The sequence below is a fragment of the Solanum lycopersicum genome, chromosome 5, assembly GCF_036512215.1.
Source record: "Solanum lycopersicum chromosome 5, SLM_r2.1".
Taxonomy (NCBI): Eukaryota; Viridiplantae; Streptophyta; class Magnoliopsida; order Solanales; family Solanaceae; genus Solanum; species Solanum lycopersicum.
This window is the reverse complement of record NC_090804.1, coordinates 23,544,851-23,556,293: the sequence shown is the minus strand read 5'-3', so window position 1 is coordinate 23,556,293 and position 11,443 is coordinate 23,544,851. Positions and strand designations below refer to the sequence as shown.

At 38.8% G+C, this 11,443-nt stretch overlaps 1 long non-coding RNA gene across 1 annotated transcript; it reads left to right on the top strand.

Moving 5' to 3' along the window:
- Positions 1-205: 205 nt before the first annotated feature.
- Positions 206-3,929, top strand: LOC112941483 (uncharacterized). Its single transcript, XR_011221003.1, has 3 exons — positions 206-674; positions 1,486-1,569; positions 3,600-3,929. It is a non-coding gene; the product is annotated as an uncharacterized lncRNA (long non-coding RNA).
- The last annotated feature ends 7,514 nt before the right edge of the window (positions 3,930-11,443 follow it).

Sequence of the window (11,443 nt, the reverse complement as noted above, 5' to 3'; positions counted from 1 at the left end):
TCAAGTTGTACCAAAAGTACTACAAATTGTACATGATATTTAGTTTGTTATCTATTCTGATCAATAATTGTACCAACATCACTGTCAATTGTACTAAAAACTCTGTCAAATCTGATTGGCTATTCAATATTCTTTACTTTTTTATTAGTACTTGTACTATAGTTCTTTCTCATCATGTCACGTGTACTTTGTAGGCAGATTTTATTTTCTTGATTTTCCAACCACTGATTTCTTCTAAGTTTCTCTGAAATTGTTCATTTTTTCTTTTTAATAATTTACAAATTTTGTCATATGATAGTGAAGATTCTTCGTTTGAATTTTTTTATTATTGAAAAGTTTCTTGTGTGTAATCACAATATGTTATTGTGGGTTGTTTACTATTAAAGTTTCAATGTGCATTTACTAATTATTTTTTATATTCAGGTGCAATTTTATGGATGATTTTGAATCCAAGCTTAAAGATATTGACCTATTCAGGACTTTTCTCCCCTTTTTCTCTTTCGAATGAAAATCTAATTTAATGCAGTTTAAAAATTAAAGAAACAAAGGTGTTTGATAGTATGCTTGAACCAACTAAAAGTTTATTGTTTTCTCTTCCTTGCAGATTTGCTACAAGGTACGCCTCTTCAATTTTTAAGATGCTTGGTCAATATTAACTTTTTTGGATATTGTTGGTGAGTCTAAGCTTCTATACTGAACTATTCAAGAATTATATTGACTTCTATATTTTCTAATGAATTTCTTATATTTTTTAAACTTCCCAAAACAAGAGTGATCTTCAACTTTCAAGAAAGATTTAAGACAATATTATCGAAGGAGAAATTTATGAAATCATTATCTCTCAACATACTTTTAAGTTCATGGGTAATATTTGTTAATTCTTTAAATTGCATCTACTTCAAATGATGATAGTCCACATATGTTATTGCTTCCTTCCATTTAACAACATAGTAAAATCTACACTTATTATTAGATTGGATTTTTTTTTAATATTGCTTCTTTTAAATTAATATTTATTAGTTTGATTAGTTACATGACTTTTGTAAAGTAAAAGGATAGTCATATATTAGGACTATCAACATGCTCGATATCCTTCTAGTAGGCATCATTGATTGAAAGTTTAAATTTGAACCTTAAAAAGCTTTATTGTGATTATATTTTCATTTTATCATTGCCAATAGAGTGCAATATAACTATGTTGTTTGAGTTTAAACTTCTAGCATACTCTTTTGTTGAATATCTATGATCATTTCTTTTTTTGACAACTATTTTGTTGGGTTGGTATTTTTTATTTACTTTAGATATTTCTCCCTTATACACTGGATGTTTACATAATTTTCGTAGTCCAAGGTCTTTTTAATTTATTGGTTCTTAAAATTGGTCGACTGTTTGAATGACTATCCCATCATCTTTTTTTGTTCAGTTTACTTATAGTTCTACATTTCCAGCAATGAATTTTATTAATATGACATTCCCTCTTTTCAGTAAACAAGGGATAGAGGGATCTTCCGAGTAAACATAGGTCAAAGGGAGCAGGCCAGAAAGAGCAATAGAAATTGTTATGAAAAGGTTAGACTTAAACCATATGTTCCTCTAAAGAAAATGGTAATTCAATGTTTTGTTTTTGTGCAAGATGTCTGTTCTAATCACTTGAAATGCCTGAATGTTTTTGTAAATAAAAGTGCATATTTTGAGAAAGAGAGAAGTCCAAGTTGTTTATTTTAACAAAAATAGGGGTGTAAGAATTGTTTTCTTAGATTGAGATTCATGTCTGCTCCTTATATCATAGAATGCATAAGTACATTGTTTGGTAAAAATGGTGGGATAAAATATTCATGGGATAGTTGATGTCTCGTACCATATAGAAAATGAAGTTAATCCTAAACCTTACCTCGAGATTGGTTTTCTTATCTTATGACCCTAAAGGTATAAGTTGATACTTGAGATATTATTACATAATGTAATTTCAATATAATTTTGTTGGAGTGAACATATAACACAAATTATATTATGGCCTTACAGGTGAAATTTGTAAAAAGGCCCTCTCATTTGTCAATTGCTTTTTTAATATCTTGGGCTACTAGATTACTCAAACTAGAAATGTATAGAATATATATGTCGAGATGATTAATTTGCATGTCCCTTAAATATAGAAAAATAATTGTAAAATAAATAATGTTCATTGATAATGAGAATAGTAAAAATACGTTAATAACCAAGAGTGTGTTTGGTATGAAGGAAATGTTTTCCAAATTTCTCATGTTTGGCTGGGTCAAATATTTTCCAATTATACTCATTTTCCTCAAATTTAAGAAAAATAACTTGCCTTCAAAACACAAGGAAAACATTTTCCAAAAACTTCTTCCAACCTCCCCTACCCAACCCACCCTACCAGCCTCCAATTTAACCCTACCAGTCCCTCACCCACCCTTACGAACCCCCACCCACCCACCCCACCCCAAGCCTCGCCCACCCTAAAAAAACAATTAATTTTGTTTTTAAAAATTATATTAAACTTTAAAATTTCATTTTTCACTCCTACTCTCGACTCCACCCCCCCACTCCACTAGCCCCCTACCAGCCCCCCACCACCCTACACCACTACGCCTCCCGCCTAAAAAAATAATATTTTTTTTAAAAAAAAGCAACTTCAAATTATAATTTTTTCAACCCAACCCTCAACCCCCCCCCCCCCCCAACAAATTTTTAGTTTATTTTTTAAAACAAAATCCAACTTCAAAAATTATTTTTTACTCTAGTAAAAAATAAAGGATATTTCTCAAAAAAGTTTTTTTTGTTCTAAATCCAAACACTAAAAAAAAAATTTCGTAAAAATATTTTATGCTTACAAACTTAACATGAGAAATAAGTCAAATATCTACGTGTTTTCCAGGAAAAAAATTTTCTTCATACTAAAAACACCCCAAGTCTTGCTCATTTCTAAATCATTAATAATTGACTTATCCCCTTTCCTTTAAATGACCTTCCATATAAAACTTCTATTTTTATGATGATTAGCATATTTGAAGAAGTTGAAGAATATGAGATTAATTGACTACATACATAACAGATTCATGTCATACTTTTAATGTCGTGACTGCAATAGAAAAATTGATGGTCTCACTCGATAACGCTTAATGAGTTAGAGAAGTATGCACTGGCTAGAAGTTGGGAAGGGATGTGTCATAGTAGGGATGCTGATCAAGGAGATATGTGAAGTAACTTATGGAGCTACAAGTGTTAGTTTTTTTCAACAAATTTCAATTTTTATTGGAAATTTTTGGTGGAGTAGCAGGGGAAATAATAATGTTTGTGTTTGATCTTTATAACTACGTTAAAAGGGAACACATGAAAGTGAAATTTGAGCTCAATTACACATAAGTCTAGGGAGGTATTTTATTCTATTATACTAAAAGACAATCATGAGAGATTGTATGGTCATTTTTTCTCGTAGCGAAATGTACGACATGATTTTATATCGTGGTTGTGTATAACAAATTGTTCGATATAATAATCTTTATTTTATTGATTGAAGAAAATTGTATAATACGCTTTGTGACTAGCATGAACTGAATCTTTAAATATGTTTTTTTTTTCAGATCCAGGAATATACTCTTAAATTAGTTATGAATTGTAAGCACATTATTCATGATTAGTAAGATAGAGTCTCAACGGAAAAAATACTTGGTGCAGGTTTGTTTTTACACATGATGATCACATGTGGTGTAGTTGTCATCACACGAACTACTAGAATATCTTATGTTGGAGAGTTACCACTATCATATTTTCATGTCGCTACACTAGATATCTTAATTTTTATGTAGGTGGATATTGTTGTTTTTTGATTGATTTTATGGCATTTCTGGTGCTTTTTTACTTTGAGTGGATTTTGACGTTAAAGGCTTGATTTAAGAGCTATTGTTTGGATTGTGGCAAATATTTATGTCACGACCCGAATCCGAGCCGCGACTGGCACCCACACTTACCCTCCTATGTGAGCGAACCAACCAATCTAACCCTTAATATTTCAACGTATATCAACAGAAAGTAATGCGGAAGACTTAAACTCATTAATAAAAACAATTCAAAACTATTATTATCATCCCCTAAATCTGGAAGTCATCATCACAAGAACATCTACAATCAAATGACTAAACTAAGAGTATTCTAAAAGCTAAAAATACATAAGAAGCTAGTCCATGCCGGAAGTTCAAGGCATCAAGACTTGAAGAAGAAGATCCAGTCCAAGCTAGAAGCATTAGCTCACCCTGAATTTCCGATGTAGTAAGACTGGCTTGAATTACTGTTGAGTTGAAGACGATGGCACGTTTGCTGTACTCCACAAATAAACAAGAAGAAAACATAAAAGTAGGGGTCAGTACAAAACACGGGTACTGAGTAGATATCATCGGCCAACTCAAAATAGGGAACAATATATATCAATATTATCGTAAATCAACTATAAAACTCAACACGTAGCCACAACAAGTATTATAATCAGCAATAAGTACCATCAAGTTCATCCATGAGGGCTCAAGCCTCAACACCATACTCATTTAGGAATTATGTTCGTTAGATTGAGTATATTATCATCTTTCAAGATTCATTATCTTTAATTCTCTTGTGTCGGTACGTGACACTCCGATCCCTCAAATTCATTATTCCTCTCTTGTCGGTACGTGACACTCCGATCCCCTATATCTACGTGTCGGTTCGTGACACCCGATCCCCTAATTCTACGTGTCGGTTCGTGACACCCGATCCTCTAATTCTACGTGTCGGTTCGTGACACCCGATCCCATAATTCTACGTGTCGGTTCGTGATACCCGATCCCCTAATTCTACGTGTCTGTTCGTGACACCCGATCCCCTAATTCTACGTGTCGGTTCGTGACACCCGATCCCCTACATGTGTCGGTACGTGACACTCCGATCCACTAATATCATTCTGTAAATCATCAGGCCTTCTCTATACCAAGGCATCATCAATCCCATTACTTTAATTCATCAAGCCTTCTTCTATACCAAGGCATCATCATTAATAATGTATATTAAAGTTTCTTTTCAAGATTTGGGATTCAATATTTTCATCATGCTTATCTTATCACAATCACATAATCATATTCACGCAAACATACAATTAAGCATATAGTAGGGTTTACAATACTACCAATACATATCATTCTCTATTAAGAGTTTACTATGAAAGCATGAAAACCATAACCTACCTCCACCGAAGATTAGTGATCAAGCAAGCAAATTTTTCTCCAAGCTTTGTTTCTCCCTTCTCGTTCGATTCTCCCTCTCTCTCTTGTTCTTTCTATTTTCTTTATTCCAACCCTCTTTATTTTACCCTAATTAGTATATAATTAAGAATAAAAGATGGCAATAATACCCCACTAATTAACTTAGGGTTACCTCTTTTAACCCCTCAAGAATTTGAGTTATTAATATAAACCCACGAACTTTATAATTAAGGCAAGAATAGTCAAAAACGTCCCTTAAAACTTAACTAGAAATCCGACTCTGCCTGGGATTTGCGCAACCTGTGACGGGCCGTCGTGCGTGCGACGGTCCGTCCTGCAGGTCGTCGTAGAGTTCAGAGACCCAAATTTCCACCAAGGGTCTGTGACGGTCCGTCCTGCCATTCCGCCACAAAGTTCGGAGAGTCGATTTTTAGGACCCAATTTCAGATTTTCTAAGTATTTTGAAACGAGACCCTGCGACGGTCCGTCGTGCCCATGACGGTCCGTCGTGGGGTCCGTCGCTTCTGCCAGTTTTTTCAGAAATAAAGTCTGCTGCTCAAAACGACTAAACGGGTCGTTACATTAGATACCAATTTACCCATCGTTCGTCCCCGAACGATCAAAAGAAGGAAAACAAGGGCGAAAAGGAGTACCTGAATCTTTAAACAGATGTGGGTATCTTTCTCGCATATCCGCCTCCTTCTCCCAAGTGGCTTCTTCAACCGGTCGATTCTTCCATTGCACCTTGATGGATGCAATCTCTCTTGACCTCAACTTGCGAACTTCTCTATCTAAAATAGCAGCAGGCTCCTCCTTATAAGACAAGTTCTCATCAAGCAAAACTGAATCCCAACGGATAATGTTGTTTCCATCCCCATGGTATCTTTTCAACATCGACACATGGAATACCGGATGTACTCCGGACAGCCCTTGAGGCAAGGCTAACTCATAAGCCACCTCCCCCACTCGCTTAAGTACTTCCAATGGTCCAATGTACCTTGGACTTAGTTTACCCCTTTTACCAAACCGCATCACCCCTTTCATGGGTGAAACTTTCAACAAGACTTGTTCACCTTCCATGAACTCTAAGTCTCTAACCTTTCGATCTGCATATTCTTTTTGTCTACTTTGCGCCGCTAGAAGCTTTTCTTGAATAGACCTCACTTTTTCCATCGAATCCCTCAAGAGATCAGTACCCCAAGGTCTGACCTCGAACGCATCAAACCAACCAATGGGAGACCTACATCTTCTACCATACAATGCTTCAAATGGGGCCATATCAATGCTTTAGTGATAGCTATTATTGTATGAAAACTCCGCTAAGGGTAAGAAGCTATCCCAATGACCACCAAACTCTATCACACACGCACGAAGCATATCCTCCAACACTTGAATCGTTCGCTCAGACTGACCATCGGTCTGGGGATGGAACGCAGTACTAAGGTCCAACCTAGTACCCAATTCCGCATGCAATGTTTTCCAAAACTTAGAAGTAAACTGCGTACCTCTATCTGATATGATGGATAGTGGAACCCCATGCAATCGCACCACTTCCGAGATCTAAAGTTTGGCTAACTTTTCTGCATTGTAAGTCACCTTGACCGGAATGAAATGAGCAGATTTAGTTAACCTATCAACAATCACCCAAATGGAGTCATACTTACCCATTGTCTTCGGAAGACCAACCAGAAAATCCATTGCAATTCTTTCCCACTTCCATTCCGGAATGGGCATTCTCTGAAGTGTTCCTCCGGGCCTTTGGTGTTCACACTTTACTTGTTGACAGTTTGGACACTTGGCAATAAAGTCAACAATATCACGCTTCATTCTACTCCACCAAAAGTGTTTCTTTAGGTCACGATACATCTTGGTTGCGCCCGGATGTATAGAATACCTTGAACTATGAGCCTCTGTGAGAATAGTGTTGATCAAACCATCGACGCGGGGTACACATACTCTTCCCTTGATTCTCAAAACACCTTCCTCATCGATTTGTGCTTCCTTAGCCTCTCCTCGCAATACCTTATCTTGGATTCTGCGCAGTTTCTCATCATCGAACTGTCTTCCCTTAATTTTGTCATGAAAGGAAGATCTTGCCTCCACCGAAGCCAACAATCCTCCCTTCTCATTTACTTCTAATCTCATCAAGTCATTAGCTAGAGTTTGAACCTCTCTAGCCAATGGGCGTCTAGAAGCTTGCAAGTGAGCTAGACTTCCCATGCTTCCCGCCTTTCTACTTAAAGCATCCGCTACAACATTCGCCTTCCCCGGATTATACAAGATAGTGATATCGTAGTCCTTTAGTAACTCCATCCATCTCCTCTGTCTTAAGTTCAAATCTTTCTGAGTAAAGACATACTGTAGGCTACGATGATCCATATAGATCTCACACTTAACCCCATATAAATAGTGTCTCCATTGTTTTAATGCAAACACTACCGCGGCCAATTCCAAATCATGAGTGGGATAGTTACGTTCATGCACTTTTAATTGTCTTGAAGCATAAGCAATCACACTCTTCTCTTGCATTAGTACTGCACCCAAACCAGAATAAGATGCATCACAATAAACAATAAAGTTCTTACCCTCTACTTGCAAGGTAAGGATAGGTGCGGTAGTCAACAAAGTCTTGAGCTTCTGAAAGCTTTCCTCACATTCATCCGACCATACAAATGGGACATTCTGCTTAGTCAAGTTCGTCAATTGGGAAGCAATAGAAGAGAATCCCTTGACAAATCGGCGGTAGTAGCTAGCTAACCCAACAAAGCTCCTTATTTCTGACACATTAGTAGGTCTTACCCAATTCCTTACTGTCTCAATCTTAGAAGGATCCACCATCACTCCATCTTTAGAAACCACGTGCCCCAAGAAGGACACCGCATCTAGCCAAAACTCACACTTAGAGAACTTGGCATAAAGCTTTTTCTCCCTCAACATTTCCAATACCATTCTCAAATGCTCTTCATGTTCCTTCTTGCTCTTTGAGTATACCAATATATCATCAATAAATACGATCACGAAGAGGTCAAAATATGGCTTAAAAATCCCGTTCATCAAGCTCATGAACACAGCAGGGGCATTCGTAAGACCAAAGGACATCACTACAAATTCGTAATGCCCATACCTCGTTCGAAAAGCAGTCTTTGGCACATCCGTTGCCTGTATTTTCAATTGATGATAACCGGATCTCAAGTCAATCTTAGCGAAGACACAAGCACCTTGTAACTGATCGAACAAATTATCAATGCGGGGAAGAGGATACTTGTTCTTTATGGTTACCTTGTTTAGTTGTCTGTAGTCTATACACATTCGAAAACTCCCATCCTTCTTCTTTACGAACAAAACCGGAGCACCCCAAGGAGATGCACTTGGTCTAATGAAGCCTTTGTTCAATAACTCTTAAAGTTGTGCTTTTAACTCTCTTAACTCCGCGGGAGCCATTCTATAAGGGGGTATAGAGATGGGGCGAGTACCGAGTTCAAGATCAATACAGAAGTCAATATCCCTATTCGGTGGCATACCAGGAAGATCTGCAGGGAACACATCCAGAAACTCACGAACTACCGAAACCGACTCAATTGAAGGTACTTGGGTAGTGTCATCCTTGAGATGTGCCAAGAAAGCTAAACACCCTTTACAAATCATTTTCTTATCACGAAGAAAGGAGACGATGCGGACCGGATTGTAAGTGTAGTCACCCTCCCACACTAACGGGTCTGTCCCAGGCTTGGCTAACGTCACCGTTTTAGCATTACAATCCAAGATCGCAAATTGCGGAGAAAGCCAAGTCATACCCAGAATTACATCAAAATCATCCATTTCTAAGATAACCAAATCTACATAAGTGTTGCTCCCCACAAAGTTCACCAAACAAGACCTATATACCTTTTCAACTACCACAGACTCACCCACCGGAGTAGAAACACGAATAGGCATATCAAGTAATTCACAATGTAAATTTAGACCATTAGCAAATAGGGAAGATACATAAGTATACCTGGATCCAGGATCAAACAATACAGAAGCCATGCAATCACAAACCAGAAGATTACCTGTGATGACAGCATCAGATGCCTCCGCTTCAGACCGCCCATGGAAAGCGTAACAATGGGCCCTATCGTTCGTCTGTCCGTTGCCCCTACCATGTTGTGATGTAGTGGCCCCAGTTTGCCCATTACCTCTGCCGTTTTGGTGACCACTATTACCTCGACCACCACGCCCTCCAGAAAAACGGCCTCTACCATGACTACCTCTACCTCTAGCTATTGGGGGTCTGTAACTTGGTCTGGGACAATTTCTCCTAATATGTCCAATCTCCCCACATCCATAACATTCTTGGAGTCGATCATATGCCCCTCGGAGAAGTTTTGATCGGTCTGAGGTGGTCCCCCAACTACAGTCTGTAGTGAAGACTGAATTGGTCAGACTGAGTAACTTCCCGAACCCTGTCCTCTAGTGTAAGAACCATTAAACTCACCTCCCTTTCGAAGCCTTTTTGATGTCGATGTTGTGGTGAAGTCGTCTTGCTTCACTCCTTCCACTTATATCACAAAGTCTACCACCCCTTGGAAGGATTTTGCCGTTGCCTCTATCTGTAAGGCCGAAATCCGCAATTCTGACCTCAACCCCTTCACAAACCGGCGAATCCGCTCTTGAGGACTGAAACAGAGTTGAGTGGCATATCTGGATAGTGCACGAAACTTATCCTCATAAGCATTAACCGACATCCTACCTTGCTCTAGGCTCAAGAACTCATCCCTTTTCCGATCCCTCAAAGTCCGGGGGATATACTTCTCCATAAACAAATTAGAGAATGAGGCCCAAGTCATAGGTGGTGCCTCTATTGGTTGACACTCGACATGTGACCGCCACCACATTTTGGCGTTCCCTTGAAACTGATAAGTCACAAACTCCACACCAAACCGTTCTACTATACCCATCTTGTGTAGTAGCTCGTGACAGTCAACCAGAAAATCATAAGCATCCTCCGATTCAGCACCCTTGAAGACTGGAGGTTTCAATTTCAAGAACTTACTGAAAAGTTCATGCTGATCATTTGTCATTATAGGCCCAGTAGTAAGACGTGGAAACGTGCCTATTTCCAATTGAACATCCATGCGGGGAGCCATAGTAGCCGCATGTTGTACCTCCGGAGCCTGAGGTGCTGGTGCAGAGAACACTGGGGGTGTCTGGCCCTGATCAGACAACCCGCTAAGATAAGCCAGAACCTGATTGATCATCTCTGGGGTAGGTTGGGGTGGCATTTCCTCATTCTGCACTTGTTCAGTTTCCCCATCCTCCCCTTCTCTTATTACCTCCTCAGTCGGTGGAGGAGTCACTGCCCTAGTATCAGATGGGCTAGGTGCTCGTCCTCTTCCCCTAGAGGACGTCATCCCACGACCTCTGCCACGGCCCCTCGCCGCTGTTCTTCCTCGAGCCACAGCCCCAGTGGCTGGCTCCGTTGTTTCTTGTCTGGCCGGTGTTGGTGTTGACGTAGTCGTTGCTCTAGTTCTAACCATCTGCGAAAGAGAGTGAAGATGGTCAGATACCAATTCGTATCGCCAAGATACCAATTCGTATTGGACTCAAGTAGTAGCACGAAAGAAAGAATGAAAGAGTGAAATTTTTCCTAAAGTCTTATAGCCTCTCAAGGAAAAGTAAAGGCGTCCCCCTACCGTTCCTTAAGACTCTACTAGACCTGTTCTTGTGTGATGAGACCAACGAACCTAATGCTCTGATACCAAGTTTGTCATGACCCGAATCCGAGCCGCGACTGGCACCCACACTTACCCTCCTATGTGAGCGAACCAACCAATCTAACCCTTAACATTTCAACGTATATCAATAGAAAGTAATGCGGAAGACTTAAACTCATTAATAAAAACAATTCAAAACTATTATTATCATCCCCAAAATCTGGATGTCATCATCACAAGAACATCTACAATCAAATGACTAAACTAAGAGCATTCTAAAAGCTAAAAATACATAAGAAGCTAGTCCATGCCGGAAGTTCAAGGCATCAAGACTTGAAGAAGAAGATCCAGTCCAAGCTAGAAGCATTAGCTCACCCTAAATTTCCGATGTAGTAAGACTGGCTTGAATTACTGTTGAGTTGAAGACGATGGCACGTTTGCTGTACTCCACAAATAAACAAGAAGAAAACATAAAAATAGGGGTCAGTACAAAACACGGGT